A 21,957-nucleotide genomic window follows, 5' to 3' on the forward strand; every position below is an offset into this window, starting at 1 on the left:
GGTTAAGTGTTCTGATTTAAAGCGTCTCCTTTCAGACTGGAGAGGTGGCTCAGTGGGTAGAGCACATGCTGCTCTTGCAGGGGACCCAGAATCTATTCTCAGCAACCACATGGCAGCTTACAAATATTTATAACTCCAGTTCCAGAGCATCTGAGGCCCTCTTCTTGCCCCTACAGGTACCAGGCATACATGTGGCACACACACATACTACATACAAACAGGGCACTCATACTCATAAAATTCAAATAACTACATCTTAGAATATTTCATCTCATTATCAGATGATGTGTCTCAATTTTAAGCTTTAAGAAGTATAATCACAATAAAAATGTAGAATTTTTGTTGTTTTTTGAAACATTCTCATTTAGTCCAGGCAAGCCTTCAACTTGCTCTATAGTTCAAAAGATGACCTTGAACTCCCGATTCTCTCGGCTGCAACCTCCCAAGTGCCGGGATAATAGGTGTGTGAGACCATATTGGACAACCAATACAGAATACTTTTACCTCCCAAAGCCTTCTGTGTCATCACCAAACGTGTATGCTTCTTCTTACACGGGCCTCATAGTCTGCCTGTACCGCTCTCCATGCAAATCATTTGCAAATAATTCCTATCAGACCTCACAGGCTGTTCTTTTAAAACACACACACACACACACACACACACACACACATTTATTTATTTTTAAGTGTGTTGTTGTTTTGCCTACATGTGTTTCTGTGTGAGAGTGTTGGATTCCCCAGAACTGGAGTTAGGGACGGTTGTCAGCTGCCTTGTGGGGTGCTGGGAATTGAACACTTGTCTAACCTACAGCTCTCCCCAGTTGGAGTCACATCTGTCTTACTGCAGTCAAACTGGAAACAGCTCAAGTCTCCTGAAGCTTCGGCAGTGTAAAATGTATCAGGAGATTTAAAAAGCTGATGCTGGAATATGTTTCTCGCACACTGGATGCTGATCTCTCTCCTCTCTCTCTCTCTCTCTCTCTCTCTCTCTCTCTCTCTCTCTCTCTCTCCTCTCTCTCTCTCTCTCACACACACACACACACACACACACACACACATACACACACTTCTTCCCTTTTGTTTTCTCTCTATCTCTGTCTACAGATACATACACACACACACATGCACACACACACACACTGACACACTCACACACACACTGACATACTCACACACACATTTCTTCCCTTTTCTTTTCTCTCTATCTCTGTCTACACATACACACACACACACACACACACACACACACACTTCTTCCCTTTTGTTTTCTCTCTATCTCTGTCTACACATACACACACACACTCACACACACACACACACACACATTTCTTCCCTTTTGTTTTCTATCTCTGCCTATACATGCACACCCACCCCTTCTTCCCCCCACCCACACACACACACTTGCACACTCGCAAATAAAATAAAATAACAATTGGGCTGGAGAGATGGTTTCTTGGTTAAGAGCACTGACTGCTCTTCTAGAGGATCTGGGTTCAATTCTCAGCACCCATATGGTGACTCAGAACCATTTGTAACTCCAGTTCTAGGAAATCTGACACCTTCTTCTGGCCTCTGAAAGAATCAGGCATGCACATAGGGCCCAGACATACATGCAGGCAAAACACCCCTTATGCATATAATAAAAATATTTTAATATAAAACATAATAAAATGGCTTAATATAAAAATAACTAACAAATAACCTGCTGACCGTATAAACCAAATTTAAAAAAAAATTCTGCCTTATCTTCAAGTTGAAGTTTTACTAAGGTGCTTTAAGCACGGGAATTTCATAAGCTCTACTTAAATCATGTATATTCAATGATCACAGAGTAAAACTAAAAGACAAGGATTGCAGGAGAGATGTTTGTTAGACCATTAAATGCCAAATTCAGCAGAATATTGAGATTGAGCGGGGACATAGTCTATTCCTTTCTTTCCCAATGAGTCTGTTTGATATTCAATCCTGAATCTACCCTTCCCCCACAGCGTCTCCCTCAATTCCAAAGAGTGCCTAGATGGCTTAAGATACAGAGTACATTCTATCCCCACCTTTCACTCCCACCCCATACCCTGGCTATTAATTGGGGGGAATCATGGGACCTAAATTGATCAGCCAGAAAAAATCTCAGGACTTCTTCAGAAGGCTGTGAAGAAGCCGACTCTCTAGTACAATTTCCTGTAAGGATACAAAACAGGGCCTGCAACTGACCACAGACTGCTACACCAGGCACTGCCACTCCTAGAGGGGCCACATCAGGAGGACATGGGGATCAGAATAGATGTAGATGGACTTGTGGGGAGGGGGCTAACAGGTAAACGTGTTTACTAAGAGAAACCTGACTGTTTGAAAACAACTCGGGGGACTCACATGATGGAAGGAAAGACCATTCCTGGAGTTGTTTTCCAACCTTCACATGTCCACCATAAATGAGTATGTGCTCTGAGACACACACACACACACACACACACACACACACACACACACACTCACTTGCTAAATGTAACAAAGTTATATTTTTCTATTTATTTGATCGTGTATTTATTTAATTGGTATACGTGTTTTGCCTGTGTATGCCTGGTGCCTGAGGCGGCCAAAAAACGGCATCATCAGATCCCCTGAACTAGTTACAGGTGGTTGTGTGTCCCGCGCTACGTCTCGCCAGCAGGAACGACGCGGCACACACAGGATCCTACTACAGAAAAGCTTTAATGCGTCTTGAGAGGGAGAGCATAAGCTTACAATGCGGAGACGGAGAGTGAGGAATAACCGTCCCTTATATAGGAAACTATCCTCGCCTAGGACGTGTCACTCTCTGACTGGTCGCTGCCAATTATGCCAGATGACGTACCAAAACGTACGTGTCCCTTTGAGTAGGGAAGTTACCAGGCGCCTGCATATTGCCCTTTTTACTAGGTGTGTTCTGCTGGATGCCGGTGCCATCTTGTAATGGAGTTTGTGAGGACAGCTCCTCGGACAGCTCCTCACATCTGTGAGGACAGCTCCTCGGACAGCTCCTCACATCTCCCCCTTTTCTGTTTTTTTTAAGCAAACAGGACACCTGATATAGGAGGGTGAAGACAGAGGTCATATCCTCGTACAAAGTTGGCGAACCTGTACAAGAGAGATACCCTTAGGCTGTTGTTGGGACCCAGGGCACTCCCGACCCGTCGCACTGCCATTTTTCGAGGGAGGGAAAACTGGGGCAGAAACCCTCATGTAATATGACATGCCTTCCAGGGAGCATATTTGGTAGAACTTCCCTGTGCGATGCTAATCTCGTCACCCCTCATGGGCTGCTCAAGCCGGACACTCTAATCCTGTGCAATGAACCGAAGTTCTAGGAGTGCAAGAGCTGTCCAGCCGGCGACCTGTTGCTTGAGCATGGTCAACCAGATATCGGCTGACGCTCCTTGTTCAAGGGCTACAAGCACCTGGGCGATCACTACTTTGTCCTTTCTTGTTTGAGATCTCAATTTGCAAAGCAACCAGAGGAGTAACACTAATCCACAGCAGAGGATCACTCCAAAAAGTCCCACTCCCACCCATTCCTTGAAATAAGAGACTGCTGAGGTGATCCAGGACGACAATCCCTCCGTCAAAGACAGGTCCAGTCGGGTAGAATTTACTTGAATGATGGTCGCTCTCAGCTCCCGAAGTGTCTGTTCAAACTCCGAGGTCCAATTCTGTAACAGATGCTGTGAAAGACTCTTAGACAGATTAGCAGCTCGGGTAAATTTGTCATATTATATGGAGGTGACACAAAGGCCTGGGAGTATTTGCTCACAGCCAAGCTGGGCCAGTTGCCATAGAATGTCTAATTGCTCTCGGACCAGATCTATACGTTGGTTGACAAGCATAAGGCCTCCCTATATCTGAGTATTGGCTGAGGCCTGTCTGTCCCGAGCCACAGAGATGGTGGCCGATAAATCATTGATAGTTTGGGTTGTCTGTGCTGAATTTGACAAGGCCAATGCCGAGGCAGTAACCGAGGCAGCGACTGCTGTCGTAGCAATAATGCCAGCAATAATAGCAGAAGTACCAAAATCTCTTTTTCCTCTAAATAAGGTCATGGTCCCCGGGGTATCAACAGGGATCGGGATAAAGCGAGGCATGCGGGTAACTACTGCGATATTTTATATGAGTAGCTGTCCAGACAGAGGCAGCAGGTTTGATGTTCCCCGTCCAGGAAAATGACAACCGTCCCTTTTCGCCCTTTCCTCCGAGTAGCATCGCCATGGGCGTAAGATCAGTGCAGCTACCATTAACGCAATGTAAGGCCACCACCATAGAGAACTGTGGCGTTAGCCACAATATCCTCCTCACCAGTTCCCCATGTGGCCTCCCTTAACCAAGCAGAAGATTGATTACATAACATAATGCAAGGGAGATCAAAAGATGTTTTGTTGAATATGCCAAAACAAAGGCTGCCCTTAAGGGGAATAGTCCTATTTTCTTTTAGTCGTTCAACCTGTGGATCCTTAGGTAAATAGGCCAACCCTAAATCCCTGTTAGTGGTACATCACCGGCATCGGGAGTGGAAAGGTTGACATTATTCCCCATCGTAGCTCGCCCTGCACTGTTGCTGGCATCCATGGAAGAAGAGTGAGGAGGTGCAGGAGTCCCAGTCCCTTCTTGATCACTTGCTGTGATGCTCCGAGTAAGTCGTCCTGGGATCCATATGGGATTTTCATTGTCCTGTGGAAAAACACAGACAGCTCCCCTGGATCTTATTAAAACAGCATCCGGGCCTTTCCATTCATTTGTTAATACATCCTTCCATTTGACTAATTCTTTTGTCCCCTTGGGCTCTGAGCAATGTCGCTCAGCCGCTGTTTGTCCAGCTTCATCAAGATTTAAAAAATTTAAGGTAAAAAGGGCCAGAGCAGTGGCCACTCGGGGTGTTGGGGGGAGTTCTATCATAATTCCCCTTCTTTGTTTTATTAAATATGATTTGAGCGTCCGATGAGCACGCTCTATGATTCCCTGTCCTTGAGGGTTGTAGGGCAGGCCCGTCAGGTGGGTAACCTGCATCTGAGCACAAAACTGACGGAATTTTTGAGATGTGTAGGCGGGGCCATTGTCAGTTTTTACACATTTTGGCTTTCCCCAAGCACTCCATGCTTCAAGGCAGTGCTGAATGACATGTGTTGTTTTTTCTCCTGTAAGTGGGGTGGCATGTAGAATGCCAGAACATGTGTCTATAGATACATGCACATACTGTAATTTTCCAAAAGTAGAATTATGAGTAACATCCATTTGCCAGATTTGCAATGGCTGTATTCCTCTCGGGTTGACCCCGATGTGAGGAACTGGGAGGAACTGGCAGCACTGTTGGCATTGGGTGACTATATCACGTGCCTCTTTTCTAGTTATAGAGAAGCGGCGGCGTAAAGTTTCTGAGGTGACATGGAAATTGCCATGAAAGGCTTTAGCGGCCTCTAAAGGAGAGGCCAGGGCCACAGCTATCATTTTTGTGGCTTTGTCAGCCAAATCATTCTCTGAACTCATTGGGCCAGGGAGTCCAGAATGGGCCCGTATATGAGTAATGTATACAGGGAATCTTCTATTTAATAGGATAATTTGGATTTTTCAGAAAATATCTGCCACCTTACTAGTGGTTTTAATTATACCGGCGGTTTCAAGAATATTAACAGCATTAACCACATAGGAGGAATCTGAAACAATATTTAGAGGAACCTGGAATTTTTCAATGACCTCCATGACCACTAGGCATTCTACCACTTGGGGTGAGGTTTCAAAATATTGTCGTGAGAATACTTGGGAGTTTACCACATATGCTCCCACCCCTGTTTTTGACCCATCCGTATACACCGTTTATAAAATGTTTATAAATATCCTCCTCACCAGTTTCCCATGTGGCCTCCCTTAACCAAGCAGAAGATTGATTACATAACATAATGCAAGGGAGATCAAAAGATGTTTTGTTGAATATGCCAAAACAAAGGCTGCCCTTAAGGGGAATAGTCCTATTTTCTTTTAGTCGTTCAACCTGTGGATCCTTAGGTAAATAGGCCAACCCTAAATCCCTGTTAGTGGTACATCACCGGCATCGGGAGTGGAAAGGTTGACATTATTCCCCATCGTAGCTTGCCCTGCACTGTTGCTGGCATGTAAAGGTCCCTGGTTCGATCCCGGGTTTCGGCACCAGATGTCCCGCGCTACGTCTCGCCAGCAGGAACGACGCGACACACACAGGATCCTACTACAGAAAAGCTTTAATGCGTCTTGAGAGGGAGAGCATAAGCTTACAATGCGGAGACGGAGAGTGAGGAATAACTGTCCCTTATATAGGAAACTATCCTCGCCTAGGATGTGTCACTCTCTGACTGGTCGCTGCCAATTATGCCAGATGACGTACCAAAACGTACGTGTCCCTTTGAGTAGGGAAGTTACCAGGCGCCTGCGTATTGCCCTTTTTACTAGGTGCGTTCTGCTGGATGCCGGTGCCATCTTGTAATGGAGTTTGTGAGGACAGCTCCTCGGACAGCTCCTCACAGTTGTGGGCCTTGATGTAGGTGCTGGGCCCACTGAGCCTGGGTCCCCTGGAAGAGCAGCCAGTACTCTTAACTGCTGAGCCCTCTCTCCAGTCCCTGTAATAATTTTATTTTTTTTAGATGTAAACAAACATGCTGATGGGAATCAAGCCTGTTTTCTTCCCCTTCAGGTAAGACTTTTTCAGCAAGTAAGTCTATAAATAGGATTTCTTTTTATTTTTCTCCAGTACCAAGGACTGAACCCATGATTGAACCAATGAGCTACACTGCAGCATGTAGTCCTGTTTAAGTCAGTTTGAGCAGACTTTTCTCTTTATACTGAAACAGTACATATATATGTATATATGAGGCAGGGCTAGCTATGATTTTAAGGAATTCATTCTAAAAAAAATTATAATGACTAGCCTGAGAAAGTTTTAAAAGTGTTATAGCTATTACATTGCTGGAAGCATTAGTCATTTAAGTGAGAGTATAGCAGGTACCATATCTACTTAACGATGGACTGTTAATAAGACACAGAAAGACAAAAGAGGAGGGATCCATTACTCCCTGCATTATAAGAGGAATACATGCTTCTTATAGAAAATATAATATATTGAGAAGACTAAAGCAACTGTTTTAATCCTATTATCCAGAAAAATTAACATGTTGGCTTATTTTCTTCTAGTCTACTTTAAACGCACAATTAAAATTACTATATGTTTGCAATTTACATTATATTTTAAAAGAATTTGTCTTATCTTTCTTGATATGGTGACTACTCCTATAACCATAGCACTAATAGGCAGAAGCAGGAGGAACAGACAGCTTGAGTTTTATAGTAAACTCAGGGACAGCCTGGTTCCACAGCAGGACTTGTGTCTCAGGGAAACCAAGGACTATGAAGAAGGCGGTGGACTCGCATAGGGCATGCTGATCTCTGGGCTGTGTCTTCAACTTCAAAGTATGTAAGTAAATAACTAATCCCTCAAATGCATTTAAAATATTTATTCTCAGCCTAGGTTATTTTCCTAGGAATGAAGTAACTGAGCTGTACAGGGTCCATATGAATATGAAACCAGAGAATGTATACAAAAGAAATTTGTAAATTTAAAAATCGCTGCTCAATAGTGAGCTACTATTGTCCTATTGCCATCTCTGGTCCCTTTTTTCTAATCTTCTAAACAATGATCCTACCATTCTGAACCAGGCACTTACTTAAGGACTGTGTACTGAGCTAAACACATGTAGCTAAAATTCCTTCCCTTGGGTCGTGGTAAACAAGGTCTATTCTCCATTCCCAAAGTCACAGTGACAAACTGAGGTATGAGGCTAGAGTTCACTGTGGGGCCTCAGGGAGTTTATTGCACTTCCTTACAGAGGGTAGAAAAGGGGTTACTAACCGGTGGTGTGTGAGCTCTTTCCCCAGCAGGCTACAATTGGAGACCTTTCACCCCCCAAAAAAGTAATGCTTCCCTGAAAAAGCTGTAGCAGTGTAGATGGAGCCTTCCCCCCTGTAGGGTAACAGGAGGGTAGATTGAAACATTGTATCCTTTGGGAAAGCTCCTTCAGCAATTTAAAACAATTTCAGGATATCCTTGAAACTGATTCACTAAGCCCCTCCTAACTGTCCGGACCTCCCAACAATTCATCCTGTTTTTTAATTAAAACATTTTCCAGAAGCTCCAAAGAGAGCTGTACCCAAAGGAATCGGAAAATATCCCGCAGGGACGGGGGAGTGGGGCGTGCCTGAATCCCTAGGCTGAAGGTGGATGATGTAGAGCCACCCCAATAGATAACCACGCAGGAGCCTCAGGCCTTAGGAACAGCGGCCCATGGTCTGCCCCCAATACTCCTGATTCCCCAGCCTCGAGTCCAGAGCGGGGGCGGGGCTGTCGTGTCTTGGGGCGGGGCCATGCGGGGGCACGCGCTGGACGGGGAGGGGAGACTGTGCATCCATGCTCTGATTGGGCCTTGGTTAAACAAGGGGCGGCAAGTTAGGCTACTTATGCCTGCTTGTATTGGATCCTGTTGAAGAAGGGCGTGGTTTTGTGAAGTCTGTTGAAGTCGGTTAAAACCCACCAGAGTGGCGGTGAGCCGGCTTCAGAAGGTTTTTGATGCTGATAGGGAGACGCTCTGGTCTGGCTGTGCATGAGTGTAGGAGAGCCCAGGCCACGGCGACCAGGCCAGGGATGGCAGCCACCGGCAAGCTTCTTGTCTTGCTGCTACTCAGGCTCTGGGCGCCCGTTGTTCTTCTGGCTGGCTACATCAAGGTGAGAACCAGGCGAGCTCCAGTGCGAGGTCGCCTCCCATAGTCCGGAAGCACCATCTGTGGGCAAGCATGAGACCGTGGTCGGGGGTGCGGCTTGAAGTTAGGCACAGAGGCACGTGGCCTCTCCTTCAACCTTCCCATGCGCCTCAGCTTTGCACAGAGCTTAGCCCTGAGGTCGGGCTGACTCAGTTGCCTGAGAGGCCAAATGAAAGGCGTGTGGGTGTCGGGGCTGCGAGGCCACCCAAGTCCCCTACCTGTGGCGGCGCAGCGGCGCGGCTTCATCCTCTAGGACACCGCACTGCGCGCCCTCCCTCCACCGTGTCCCTGCTCGCCAAGGCCGTGCGCCCTGCGGTCCTGTGGCGCTCTAAGTGGGCGGGTCCGCACAGGGTCCCTCTTGCCTGCAGCGGTCGGGGGCCTGGGCTTCAGGTTCACCTGACGGTTGGCTTGCAGCCTTCTTTGCCCAGTGGATTTGGCAGCAGGGTTGCAGCTCCAGCCCTGGCGAGTGGCAGAGATGCCAAGAGAGACGGGAGAGGAGGGGCCGCCAGGGCAGCTGGGCGCTCTGCACCCTCCTCTGCCTCCCAGCCCTTTGCACAAGTCTGGCAAACTAGGGAACCCGGCTTTCCTGCTCCCGAGGAACGTTCAGCCTTTAGGGAAGCTATGCACCAGTACATTTGGAAAACTTTCAGGGGTATTTTACTTGCGTCAGGATCACAGTGGTTTCTCTGCACCAGAGGTCACGCCCCCCCCCCATCCCACCCGTGTTAACCTGGTGAAGTTGTCCAGTGTCGCTGGTGGGTGGCAGGAATTCAGGCAACTGGAAGAGGCAGAATGTTGGGTGTTGAACATGTATTGGGGCATACTCTGCACCTAGCCTCCCCTCAAGAACCCTCTGTTGCCTAGGGAGACGTGGGACTTTATTTTCACTTTTCTCGAAATAGTGCTTGAACTGTAAGACTGGAATGTGTGTTTCTGGTATAGTTTATTTCTTCTTGTGCCTGCTCCTATTAAAAAAGAAAAAAAGCACCGTGGCTTTCTGTAGATTGAGCTTGTTCAGAGATTGCATTTGATTAAATAGACATTACCTGAGAATGTTCCCGTTAAAAAAAAATTCCTTGCTTAGAATGAATTAATTTCTACAGAATATGTAAATATTTTTTCTGGTAAGAGGATCTAATGAGGAAAAAAATTCTCTGGATGGAACAGCTCAAAACAATCTTAGTACTTGTCTTGCTTTAAACTTTTTGACTGAGGTGGGAAAAAAGGTCAGTCCTTAGTAGAAACAGCGAATGTTTATACCTGAACTTTTAGATTCTTTCACCTTCCACACAGTCGGTAGGGCAGTGTCTGTGACCCCTGGTAAGATGATGCTGGGAAATAGCTACATTGAGCAGGATAAGAAGAGAAGGGACTGAAGTGGGGAAACTGAGTTTTATTTATTGGGTGGGACTTAATGGGTCAATGTCAAAAACCATTGTTCACACTCAACCTCACTTCCCAGTGGTGTGAGAGAGTTAGGTGCTAGTAAATTCACAACAAAGGATTCTTCAGTTTTGAAGAATCCATTTAACATTTAATGCCTCCAGGTGGGGAACTACCAATATCAGAATTAGTTGTTATGGATTAATTTTGACCGTTTGCCACACTGTACAATTGAAAAGTTTGGCTAAACAACATGAAAAAATTTTTTGCCATATTCTTTTAAAATGGAGTTTTGTGGACACCTCACTTCCTTGGAACAGTATTTTTGTTCACATTGTCATTGTCTCAAGTGCTCTTTCCTTTTGCTGAGTGGCAGAAAATTATTCACATGTGTACTCTTTGTTTATTTGCTGTCAAGCAAAGGATTGCTAAAGCCGTAATTCAGATGAGAATGGCTTAAATCATGATGTCTTCGAGAAGGCTTTATTGACATTAGCCAAGGGGATTCTGGAGAAATCCCTGATCAAGTTGCTTGGCACAGAATTATTGATTGGTGGATCTTTAGTGTTGACTAAATTAATCTTTTGCACCTTTTTTTTTTTAAAACACCTCTCTGCTCTGGGCACTTCCAGGGCCTTTTCTCTTGTGTGCAAGTCCCAAGTGTGTGCCTAAACTGCTCAGTTTCCTAAGGATGTTTAAGCTTCTGAAAGGCAGAACTTGAATCTCCTCTGCTATGTCTGAAAGTGATCTTTTGATGGTCAGTATCCAGGAAGCTCAAGAGTGACAACTGAGGTGGAAACTGCTTTCTGAGATCCTTGTGAAAGGTAGAGTTGTGTTGGAGTAATGTTTCTATTACAAGTGCATTTTAAAAGACACTGCTGGCAACAGAGAAACTAAACTAAGTGTTACCAGTCTGGTCCTCTTCTGTAGAAGAATTTCTTTCACTCCCATCTAAACTAAGCAGTCAGCATAATGGGACTTAAATGGTTGAGGAAGAAATTCTTCATTGACGTTTATATTTGAAAGTTGGGGGAAAGCCTTTAAAATATTTTAAAAGATGTATTTTATTATCTGTGCGTGTGTGTATATCTGTGTTGAGTGTATGGCATGTGTGTGCCCTCGGAGCCATAAGAGGTTTTGGATTCTCTGGAGCTGGAACTGCAAGGGACTGTGAGCCACTAGATGTAGATTATGGGCTCCAGACTCAGGTCTCACTTTGGAAGAGTGGGAAGAGCTTTCAAACACTGAGCCTCTCCAGCTCCCTCTGTAAAATAGTTTAAAGATATATTCCTTTATTTATTTGTATGTCGAGGCCACTGTGGTGGTCATGGACAAAGTATAAAGCATCGAGTCACTTCTCTCCTTCCACCCTGTAGGCCCTGTAGAGCAAACTCAAGGGGTCAGGCATGGCAACAGTGCCTTTGTCCATCGCACCGCTGGGGAAACAAACTCTGAAGTAACTTAAGCTTTTGAGTCTGTTTTGTGTGCTTTGTTTTGTTTTGTTTTGCAGACAGGGATTCTCTGTAGACCAGGCTGCCTGAAACTCAGAGAGCCACCCACCTCTGCCTCCTTAGTGCAGGGCCTAAGGGTACATGCCACCAACCAGTCCAGAATCTTTTTTTAAAGTCTATTTTTTTTTAGATTAAGTGTCAATCAAGTATTGTTCTTTGAAAACATGGCTTCTGAATTGAGATGTGCTATGAAGTGTACCATACACAGCAGGATGTGAAGATAGTATGAAAAAATAAAGGACCTTAACTTTTATATTAGTGCACTGGCTACCATGCCTTTATATTATTTTTCAGTCTCTTTGTGCTCTGGTCTGTCTGCTAGAGAATTGAATAAGCACCACCTATGTAAGCCTTTGTATTTCTCGGGCACACATTTGCTCACTGGCGGTCCTACATGCATCGTTAGCACCATTTTTGAGTATACTGACATGTTATACTGTCATGTTTCCCCCCAACAGTCTGGCTTCAAGTTGTTGACATGAGGCCTAATTTTGTTTGTGTTATTTTTTAGGTGAGAAGAGGTGAAGGGTACCGGAGGTCTTCCCCCCGCTTAAAGCTCAGTTTTTAATGTTATTTTTTCCTTGTTAGCTTTTTCTTCAGTTCAAATTGTTTTAGAAATGATTTCAAGCCTACAGAAATGCAAAGCTGTTGAAACGACTCTGGTGGCATTTCCCTCCACTCAGCATTGACATTTGAATGTTTAGAATTGGCTTCTACGTGTCTGGGGTATACTCAGTGCAGAGTGCCCAGCACCCTGGAGTGGGGAAAGCATTAATCATTTGCTCCGTTACCATTATTGTATTTGTTGCTGATCTGCCTGGAAGTCAGTTGTGTATACCACCCTCGTTGCCCCTGAAGACCCACAGCAAAGGCATTCTCTTATGTAACATCAGGACAGTTATGATCTGGGAGATTTAATATTGATAGATTATTCTGTGTTGTGTCTGTGGATCAGTCAGTTAGTTGATCTTGTCCATTTTGTAAAAAAAAAAAAAAAAGTAATATGCTTTTGAGCTATTGGCATTAGTATGTGAAAGGTTATGTAATTTTTCCAAATATAAAGATCAGATTTTTTAATTACCTGATAGTTTCAACTTTAGAAAATCAAAACATAACTTTTCAAGATTCTTAATGTACTGAGTTCTCAGGATGTCACACTTCTTGCGTATTTGAGATGTGGGGTCTTGTATACCAGGCTGGGCTAATGTCATGGTTTTTTCTACCACCCCAACCCCACTTGGGGCTGCTGAGTGCTGGGACTGCCAGCCTGTCACCACAACCGGCTTGCATCTTTTCCCTTTGAAAGGAACACAAGAGAAATTGTGTAGGTAATGCATAGTCATTGTAAGATGTAAAAAACAAAACAAAAATAAATGAGAAATAGCTTGAAATTATATCATTCAAAGAGGCCTGGACAACATTCTGGTGAGGCTTCAATTTCCAGATGTAGGATGTGTAGAAGTTTTGTAAAAGTGGCACACACTGTGTATTGATGCCGATATCACCACTTGTTAATTCTCTTAAAATGAACTACTCACAGAAAATAACATTTCTGTGTGAATCAAAGCAGGGGCGAATCTTAGTTCAGATTGCAGTTGCTATGGAGGGACCAGTTGAGAAGAGGATTCTAAATCGCCTGTAATTCAATTTTCATGTTGTTTTTTAGTGAGATAAACTAGATCACTTGAAAACCTAATTGAGTTTAGTATACTGGACCTTGATTTATAGCTTAAATTGGAAAGTAGACCATGTAGCTTCAGATAGAAGGGATTCCAGTCCTGTACATCAAGCATAACAAACAATTTCTTTTCTGTCCTTTTGTTTTGAGAAGTGAGTTTTTTTTTTTTTGTTTTTGTTTTTGAGGCAGGTTCTCACTATGTACCGTATAGCTTTGGCTAGGCCGGAGCCTTGCTATGTAGACCAGGCTGGCCTTAAACTCCCAGAGCTCTGTCTGAAGGCATGCTACTACAGCCAGCCTAGAAGTATCTTAAGAATATGTAAAAACATACTAAAGAAGCATTCTACTCCTCATGTGCATCTCTAGCTGAAGCTGTTTTTAAATTGAGGTTGTCTTAAATATGACTGTAATCTACTGTTTTTATTATTATTACTATTGCTATGTGTGTATGGTAGTGCCTGAATGAATGTCTGTACCACATGTGCTCCTGTACCCGAAGATGCCACATTAGGGTGCCAGATCCCTGGGAACTGGGTGGCTGTGCGTCACTCTGTGTGTGCTAGGTATTGAACCTGGGTCCTCCCGAAGAGTGACCAATGCTCTTAATTAACCACGAGTCACCTCTCCAGCCCCTGTAACCTATTTTAAAAAGGGAGATTAGGAAGCTGATGGTTCATTTCCTATTTGTCCAGCTAGTGCTAACCTTATTGGTTCAGTACAGAATGCCAAATGGTGCAGCGGTGGAAGCTGCAGCGGTTGCTTCCTGCTGCCAGGTGTACTCCATGTGACTAAGGATTTCAGTGGCCGCATCAGGGATGCTGTTTCCAAAAGCCCCTCAGGCTCCTGAGGTATAGAGAAGAAACTAGCAGAGGAGTGTTGCTCCCACACCAGGGTAGTCTGATGAAATAGTTGTTCTTACTGCCCCCAAAAAGTGCGCCAGTAGATGAATCTGTCTTATTCCAAGTTCACTGCTCTTTTCATTCTTCTCAGGGAGTCTCCTGTTGTTATTGGCTGTAGGTTTCTGTAAATTCAATCAATTTATGTTATGGCCTGGTTCACACCAAACTTACCTCTTTGAAGTCATTGTCACAGTACTGAAGACTGTACCACATTACATTTTCCACTGATTATAAAGATCTTTTAGTACAAGCGTCCTTTAATAGAAAGCTCGTTTTATCTTTGTGTTTTTAAAGATTTATTTACTTATCTATCTATGTTCTCTGTTTGCATGTATGCCTGCATGACAAGAGGGCATCAGATCCCATTATAGATGATTGTGAGCCACCATGCTGTTTCTGGGAATTGAACTCAGAAACGCTAGAAAAGCAGCCAGTGCCCTTAACCACTGAACTCTGGTCCTAGCCTTTGTATTCCTTCAGCCCTTATCTTTGTATTCTAACAATAAGAAAATAACTAAGACATAATCCCATGTCGGGGGTTGTATCAGAATTGGGGTTATGCCATTATTCTGAGAAAAGGCTGCCAGATTTTTACAAATCTTCATCATGTGCTGTGTAATTAGTAGACTGAGGTTCAGAAAAAAAGTTACTTAGATTTTGATAAGGGACAGCAGTAAGGCTAGCTTATTAATTGAGCAGCTCACCACCAACCTTTTCAGTTGGCCTTCCTGAGACTCACTTCTCTGAGGATGGTAATGCCCACAGGAAGAGCACATTGCTTTGTATATCTCCTTTTGTGTTGAGGAAACACTTCCTAGTCGGGTGGCACAAGACTCTGGCCAATGCGAGGCTCCTCTGTGGAGGAGGGATAGTCCCACGTCAATGTCTCAGGTCCCTAGGACCTGCCATGGAGGAGAATGGAGCAGGCTTGAATCAAGTTGGGCTTGGTTTGAAGAGATGTTGTTGGTAGAAACCCAGTGCCTGTCTGTTACTCGAGCTCTTTCTTTGGGAAGCTCCGTACATGAGTTGGCTTAAAGAGAAACAAGCGATTCCTACCTACTGAGTTATTCTGGGTTAAAAGTTACCTGATGAGCTTTATCATGTTCCACTTCCTTCTAAATGCATGTGTGTGTGTGTGTGTGTGTGTGTGTGTGTGTGCGCGTGTGTGTGTGCATGTGTGTGTGTGTGTGCGTGTGTGTGCGCGTGTGTGTGTGTGCGTGTGTGTGTGTGTGCGTGTGCGTGTTTGTGTGTGTGTGGGTGTGTGTGTGCGTGTGTGTGTGTGCGTGTGTGCGTGTGTGTGTGTGCGTGTGTGTGTGTGTGCGTGTGCGTGTTTGTGTGTGTGTGGGTGTGGGGGGAGTGTGTGTGTGTGAGTGTGTGTGTGTGTGAGTGTGTGTGTGTGCATGTGTGCATGTCTGTGTGTGTGTGTGTGTGTGTGTGTGTGGGTGTGGGTGTGTGTGGGGGGGTGTGTGTGCGGGGGGTGTGGAAGCCAGAGGTCAGCATCAGGAATTTTCCTGTTGTTAGTCACCTTATTTTTGAGATAAGATCTCTGATTAAACCAGAGCTCGACTTCCTGGCTGGTTTGCCAGCAAACTTGAGGCTCTGTCTCTGTTCTCCTATCCCAAGCTGACGGTAGATGTCACTGTTTTACCTGGCTTTTACATGGGGGATGAGGAAGAGAACTCAGGTCTCGTGCTAGCACGGCAGAAGACTTGTGATATTATACTTCATTTGTGAGAGATGTAACCCACACCAGAATGGTTGGAAGAGTATAAAAAAATGACTTGGAGAAGAATAATGGTAGATTTAGTAGTGTGGTAAGAGCTATTTTCAAATACCTTTTTTCTCCTACAACGCTAAATTTATGACTTGGAAGGGCAGAAATAGGATTTTTATTTTGAGAGATGAAATGTTTGGGCAACATTTATTTTACCTCCTTTAATTAATTACAGCCAACCATCTTTAAAAATATATCTAGTCAACATCTGTTTTTGTTTCTCTTAACATTTATAATGCTTGCTTTAGACTTAAAACCAATTAGCCAGGCATGGTAGCATACTCCTGTGATCTCAGCACTCCATAGGCTGAGGCAGGAGGATAGGAAATTAAAGCCCACAAGGTCAGGGATATATATATAGCATACCTCTGTGACTCCAGGACTTAGGGAATGTAAGCAGGAGGATTAGGGGCTCAGGGCTGGCCTGGGCTATGAACAGCAAAACTAAGGCTAACACACTTCAGGCAGAAATAAAGCATTACTGAGGAAATAGCTGTTTGGACTTCCCAGAAGTAATTCTTCCCTTGAGCTGATTATTTAGCACTCCCATTCCAATTTACATTTTCATAAGAGGTCCTGAGGGTTCTGATGAGCTGTGATCCTTTGCTCATTGATGCAGGACTCATTATTTGAGCCTGCTGTGAGGATTTCATGAGGTAAGAATGTGAAACTTAGATGTCCATGTGCCTACTCACTCTTGTCCTCCTTAACCAGGCTTTTCATAAGCCTTTTTTTGTTATTTTAACATTGTTGACGGGGAGAAGCAGAGGGAGAGAGATTGCATGTGTACATGTGTGTGCAGAGCAAGAAGCAGTTCTCTTTCAGCATGTGGATCCTACATTCCATAGCAAGTGTAGGAGAGGAGAACCTTGAACTATGTTATGTTTGAAGAAAGTAAGTCTCACTGTGCAGCCCTATCTGGCCTGGCACTCACAGAGATCCACCTGCCTCTGCCTCAAAGATGTGCAACCCTCCACTCAGTTTGACTTGAGTTTTCGGTCCACTCCCTTTTACTTTTCTTTGCTAGAATTACAACTGCGTGCTACCATGCCTGGTTTATACTTTTTCGGGGCTGTGACCATGCTAGGCAGATTCTCTACCAACTGAGATAAATTCCTAGCTGTCTGCTGTTTATTTTTGAGCTTTAAAGATTTGCAACCACACAAAAGAAAGTAGCCAAGCATGGTTATTGGCACGAATCACTTCCGAGGTCCAGAGAGCAGAGCCAGGCCTTCTTTCTGTCCTCCAGAAGGAACTGTGCCCCAGCTTTTCCATATTTACTCTTTGCCTTTCTTTGTAGTCTTAACAGGCGTCCTCATGAAAATTTCCCTGTTTTGATGTTTAAGATGAACGTAAATGGAGTTACTCAATGTATTCCTGAGTATTTGGTGTCTTTCACTAAACATGTTTTTGAGAGTTGTTTGTACTGAGCATAGCTGGGGCTCCTGTTACCGTCCTTTATGAATGAAACCACAACGTACTTTGCCCTTGGACACTTGAGTTGTTTTCACTTGGAGTTAAGATGTGCTTTCTCTCTGTGCTTTACTAAAAATATTTTGGTTTGTTTTCGTAGACTCTGGGGAATGACCCAGGCCTCTAGCATGCTAAACATGCACTTTACGGTTGAACTAATCAATAGAAACCCCCCAAAGGATTTTTTAAAGGTTTATTTTATATGCATTGGTGTTCTGCCTGCATGTCTGTGCCAGATCCTTGGAAACTGGCATTAGTTGTGAGCTGCCCTGTGGGTGTTGGAAATTGAACTCTGGTCCTCTGGAAGGGTAACCAGTGCTCTTAACTGCTATCACTCCAACCTCATCAAAGGATGTATTTTTAAATTTTATGTATATGAGTGTTTTGCCTTCATATATGTTTGCCCTTGATGATAAGGTACCCAGGTCAGTCAGCCTTGAACTTGTGATTTTCCTGCATTGGCCTCCTGAGTGCTGGAATTACAGTCCTGTGCCACCAGAAGTCTTTCCCCTTTGCTCCACTCTGCCAATTTTGTTATTTTTTATTTTATACTTTGTTAACCTGTTTTAGATTTCTTATGTCCCATTGACCTCTCTGCTCTTGCTCTAAGCAGTAAGTTTTACATTTACTAGAATTAGCCCTTGCACCTTAGTTATTTTCTCTATTTTTTTAAACACACTTCTTTGTATGTTTACCGCATGTCACCAAAAACATACCTGTTGGAATTTGTTTGGGATTGCACAAGTTTATAGATTAGTTGGGGAAATATCCAATTTGCCATTTCCCCAATTGCAGTTTGATATTGTCAAATTGTCCTTTTGTCCACAACTTTTCTTGTGTCCAGACTCGAATAATTTATTCTATGATTGGTGACTGCTTTTTTCATAGCCAGTCCATTTGAACATTCCTTCCCCCCCCCCTTGGTCGCACTGGTGAGAGAGCTCTAGTAAGTGTTCTGTGTAGCTGAAACTGTTAGAGCTGGCAGGATACCTTCTGTTATTGGTCTCAGAATGAAGCTGTGGTTCCCTTTTATGTGATGCTTAACCAGTCCCACCTGGGGTCAGGTGAGAGGCCTTTGTAAACTTAACACAAGTGCTTGGTTTCAATGTCTTTTTTAGATGTCCATGGGTGTTTTGCTTGTGTGTGTGTGTGTGTGTGTGTGTGTGTGTGTGTGTGCGTGTGTGTATGTGTGTACATGCATGTGTTTGTGTACATGCATGTGCGTGCGTGCGTGTGTGTGTGTGTGTGTGTGTGTGTGTGTGTGTGGCATGCAAGTACCATATGAGCATACCTGTTCAGTGCCTGCAAGGACCAGCAGGGTGTGTCTCATTCCCCAGAATGGAGTTATGAATGGTTGTGAGTCACCATGTAGTTGTTGGGAGTCAAACCTGGGTCCTCTAGGAGAGCAGTCGGTGCTTTTAAGTAAACTGAGTCTCCAGCCCTGTGAATGTCATTTATTTCTTTCCCCCAAATTATTATGGTCTCATAATCCTCCTTTCACCCCCTACTTTGATTACCTTTGGATTTGGTTTGCTAAAGTTTTGTTTAGGATTTCATCTCCATGCCCCCCCAAATGGGTTTGACATTTTACTTATTAATTACCTTTACCAGTTTAAAAATATCTATTGCACATGTGTGTATATGTATGCATGTGTCTGTTCACATGTGTGCCAGTAGTCATTCTCAAGTGTTATTTCTTAGGTGCTTGCCACCTTGTCTTGAGATAGGCTTCCTTACTGGGGCCCTGGGTTTAAAGTTTAGGGTAGGCTGGCTAGTTGGTAAGTCCTAGGGTTTCTTCTAGCTTCGCTCCCCAGTGCTGGGACTACAAGCATGTGTTATATGAGTTGTCATGATTCAACAAGTGTTCCTCATGCTTGAAAACAATCAAGAAGAAAAGCTTTAACCAGAAAAAAGGCCCATAGATCCTCTTCAAAGAATTATCTTATCCTAACAGCTAAACCCAATAAGTGACTTTAAACCTTCACTAACCATAAAAAAGATAAGATCTTTTTGTTTCATTTTTGTTTTCTGAGACAAAGTTTCTTTGTGTAGACTTGAATGTGGTTGAACTAGCTCCACAGACCAGATTGGTCTTGAATTTACAGAGTTCTGCCTTCTGCCTTCCCAAGTGCTTAAAGGTGTGTCCCCCCTCCCCATTCCAAAATATGATCTTTAAGGTAAAAGAGAGCTGGCAAGATGCCTTGGTGGGTATGGTGCTTACTATGGGAGCCTGGACAACATGAGGTTGATCCCCCAGAATAGGGGAAGGGCTCACATGCCCCTGTTGCAGAAGAGTGTGCTGCTGACAGGAAAATCAGACCTTCCTTCCAAGGATGGGCAAGTATTAGGAAATTCCCCCCCATCTATCTCCTCTTAGACCCCTGTGGCCAATGGCCAGAGAGCCTGGGGTCAGGCACGAGTAGCCCCAGCCTCAAACCTACCTACCTGTTCCTGCTACTCCTCTGACCTCGAAGACTCTGACACCTGCCTGCCTTGTCCTGAGAGACCAATTTGAGCCCTCCCTGTAGACACAGACCTACCGTGTGCTACATAGAGTGCCATGCTACATTTATAGTAAACCTTCTAAATTAATTTTTATATCATCAATTACCTAATAAAATTCATTTTTCATATAATCCCAGGTTCTTTGCTACATATATATGGTAATAAATGCCTTTATTAAAATAGAAGATTTAATTATGAGGACCTGTTCCTTTTCATTATTGATGTTTTGTTTCCTCTCCTCTCTTGGTAGCCCATCTCGCTCCCTCCTTCAGTGCTTGTTTTCCTTCTAGATCCTGTTTGTGCTTGTTTCTAGGAAAGGCTCACCTAGCAGGGATGGATTGGATCTGTGGAGTCCCTAGTGAGACAGAGGGGGAGGGAATTGACAGACAGAGATCTCTTCTTCCCACCCCGCTCCCATCCCCTGCACATGGGCAACCCAAGGCTCCCATTTGATTTGGTTTTTCTCCTACAGACATCTCAAGATGGCTTACATTGGTGGAAAGGAATGAAGCTGTCACAGGCCAGTTTTCTGGGCTGTGACCTCCTGTTTCTCCCCTCTCAGGCTGGTGGTCCAGAGGGTAAGGCTGAGGAGAGGCAAAGTAATTGACAAGAGGCAAAAGAGAGAGACCTCCGTCTGCCTTCCTCCCACATCCCTTCTCCAGCCAGGAAGAGTGGGACTCCTGAGCTAGAGCTCAGAGTATTCCCTCCCTATTACACACAAGCATCTGCTGGCCTCCTGGTCTCCCACCTGCTCCTGGCCCAGCCAGCAGAACCAGGAGGGTAGGAGGCTGCTGACTGACATAAATGAGCAAGAGGAGCACAAAGGGTGCTAGACCTCTCACAATGCCTGATTCTTGGAAGAGGCTCCACTGCACCCCAACCCTGCTTTGCCCTGGCGTAACCCATCACCAAGAAGCTGAGCTCTCTCCTCAGGCAGTGGGGAAGACAGAGCATAATGATTTCTGGATAATCAGGATTCAATAGTGGTTCAGCTAGGTGCAGAGAGGTCAGGGGTGGGCCACTGCTAGGGAGGAGGAGGGGACACTTCCCAACCACACCTCTCCCGATCCAGGATATTTCCTACAATCTGCTTCCCCTTCCCTCGGGCAGGTGATCTGTGATATGGATATGCTGCACCCTCAGCATAACGCCCACAGAAGATAAAGGTTGGTTTCCAACCTTTTATGAACCCCGCTACTAATTTCCACTATGTACCCCATTATTAGTTTCTAGTCTCAAACTATCTGGATCTAAAACTACATTCCATCAGGAATTGGAATTGAGTCTTTGCAGAAGTGGGGAAGGGGCTGTCCACTACAGGATCAGAACCTGGGAAGGGGGCTATCAAAATGTTCTCTAGACCTCTCTCCCAGGAAGATGATATGCCCAAAGCTGGGCTAGAAGAGGCAAGAGGAACCAGGGACTGCAAGTAACAGCTGGATAGAAAAGGGGAATAGAAGGGATAGGAAAAAAAGAACAAAGACAAAAAAAGGAAAGGGCAAGTCCATAGCAATTTGAAGAAAATTTGATGAAGGGACAAGCAAAAAGTTGGAGGGAAAAGAGAAGCCTCCTTCAGATCTCTCAGCCCAGCTGTGTGAGACAGGTGAGTTGTGAGCCCTTTGTTGATTGACATCCTCCTTTATCCCAGAAGATGTACCTAGAACTTTATTAGGGCCCCTCTCCTTATTGTGTTGGGAACTCAGGAAAAGGGTGGTGTGAGGTAAGGGGTCAAGTTAGGAGATGGAAAGTCAGAACCAAAGGCCTGGGGATCACTAAGAGCACCCCTAGCTACAGATGGCATTTCTCCCTGATCTTACCCTGCAGAGGAAGGGACCTAATGTCACATAGATAGGGAGAAGGGAAATGTCAGGTTGTCCTGGTGGCCACTTCAAGTTAAACAAAAGCTTCTCTTAGCTGCTTCCGGATTCA

At 44.5% G+C, this 21,957-nt stretch overlaps 1 protein-coding gene across 6 annotated transcripts in view; it reads left to right on the forward strand.

Annotated features, from left to right (window-relative positions):
- The window catches only part of LOC134479845 (putative sperm motility kinase W), a 665,424-nt gene that overhangs the window by 493,999 nt on the left and 149,468 nt on the right, over positions 1–21,957 (forward strand). The gene's annotated exons all lie outside the window — the stretch shown is intronic.

The sequence above is a fragment of the Rattus norvegicus genome, chromosome 7 (genome assembly GCF_036323735.1).
Source record: "Rattus norvegicus strain BN/NHsdMcwi chromosome 7, GRCr8, whole genome shotgun sequence".
In the NCBI taxonomy this organism is placed as follows: domain Eukaryota; kingdom Metazoa; phylum Chordata; class Mammalia; order Rodentia; family Muridae; genus Rattus; species Rattus norvegicus.